The following is a 2,237-nucleotide window of genomic DNA, read 5'->3' on the forward strand; positions in this document are numbered from 1 at the left end:
TATTTGCACTTAATACTTTATTATTTGGTAATTTCAAAGAACGTCTGTGTTCTTACTAGGTTCCTCACTATTTCTTTTATATCTTTATCTGTTTTTATAGCTTTAAATGTATAACGTTTCTAAAAAACAATTTACTGCAAAATATATTGATCTTGCCATATATATAAACAAATAATTTCCTAGACTACACGGAATTTCCATTTATAATTAAACTGAAACAAAAATATTAAAAAATGAGTATGTTTTTATAAGACTCAAAACTTTGTTAAAAAGAAAATAGTACAAATAATAATAACATAAGAGTTAGTGAACGTGACATATTTTTTTCTGTTAATTTATACATAGCATTTTTCTATTTTTTCCCTCTTTTTTTTTTTAATTTGTTTAAGCTAGTTCTTCGATTGTTCTTCTCTTTTCTTTGCTTTCCTGTTGATAAAGGTTTCTGGGTATGGAGCCCAAATACTTAAATTAATGTTATTATTTGTTCATTTCTTTTTGTTTTACAAAGTTTCACGGTCTTTCAAGTAATTTTGTTAATTTTTTCAACATTTTTATTTAATTTTAATTACATATTTATACACATGTATATACTTTGACTCTCAAAAATATGTACTCACACTTAGAATTACGAGAATTCGGTTCTTAATCAACATACAGTGAAATGAAATAGCTTCAAATATAGAAGACAAATGTGATTAAGGAATTACGGTCGAAAATATGTGAATTGATGATCATTATTATCCAGACAACACTGGTCACGCGCAACAAGGGATTCGCAAACATCACGAAACAGGTCATTAGGAATATCACGATATTGTCTTTGAATTCCCATTTTCAAAGCTTCAATTGTTCTTGGTTTGGTGTGATAAACTTTGTCTTTGAGATATCTCCACAAAAAGAAGTCCAAGGGCGTGAGGTCCGGAGAACGTGCAGGATATACAATGGCACCCCTTCGGCCAATCCATGTTTCTGGAAAAGCTGCATCGAGGTAAGCTCGTACATCGCGATGTTAGTGGGGAGGTGCACCATCTTGCTGAAAGTAAATTTCGCCGTCATCACCAAACATCTCAGAAATTTGTAGACCAATAAACTCCAGAAGAAAGTTAAGGTAGCTTTAACCAGTGACCGTTCCGTTCATAACAAATGGACCTATGATGCTCAGTGCAGATATCCCAAACCATACTGTTACTCGAGGCAAGTTGTCATGGTCTTCAAGTGTTACATGAGGATTTACAGGAGCCCAGTACGTGCAATTATGGCGATTAATGGTGCCATTTAATTTAACGGTTGCCCCATCGCTCCAAACAATTTTGTGTGGAAACCCTGCATCTTCTGCACATTTTGCCAGGTACCATTCACAGAATTCAACTCGCCGGTCAGGATCGGCCTCGTTTTGGGCATGAATTGGTGTTGAAATGTAGCATTTCCAATACAGACGCTTCATGATACGACGGACGCTACCTTTTGAGATGTTTGTTTCTCAACCAGTTTGTCCAAGTGATTTCTATGGTGGTTGTAAAAGTGTTTCCTGCACTGTCTCTTCTTTTCCTGGGCTCGTGAATGGCCATAGTCGTCCAGAACGGTTCTCGTTGACATTCTGAATGGTTCCCTCTGCTTCAAATTTCTCTTTGATGCGAGCAATGGTCCGGCGCGTTGGTGGCGATCTTGAGAATTCCGTTCTGAATCGTCTTTGCACTTCAATGGCGTTGTCGGTCTACCAATAACATTTCAGGACAAACTTCCTCTCTTCTAAGCTAAGTTGATTTCCTGCCATTCTGGGGTTCACACCTCACACCTGCAACACAAATAAGACACCATATTAGCAACGATTAATGAACATAATTCCTTAGTCGTATTTGTCTTCTATATTCGAAGCTATTCCATTTTGCTGTATATTCATAAATAAAGGATTTCTCGTTATTCTAAGTGTGAGTACATTTTTTTGAGACACCCTGTATATTCCGAAAAAAAAATCGCCGGATTTTTTCCACTATTCACAGTTTATATTTGTCAATCTATTGAAAGTTTGTTTGGTTTTTTCTTTCGGAACTTGGATTTTTTGACAAAAGGATAGTGTTTAATTGTGTGGGATGTTCGAGCGCATCTTATTATGCTATATTAAAAACAAAAGTTTGTATGGATTGATATGAGTAGTAATAGTGTTAAAGGTCCTACGAGTGATTGCGTAATATGCCTTACCACGGGCATGCATCTATACATCCGACGAGTGATTGCGT

The sequence above is a fragment of the Artemia sp. Qi Xiang Cuo genome, chromosome 10 (genome assembly GCF_049724085.1).
Source record: "Artemia sp. Qi Xiang Cuo chromosome 10, ASM4972408v1, whole genome shotgun sequence".
Classification (NCBI taxonomy): domain Eukaryota; kingdom Metazoa; phylum Arthropoda; class Branchiopoda; order Anostraca; family Artemiidae; genus Artemia; species Artemia sp. Qi Xiang Cuo.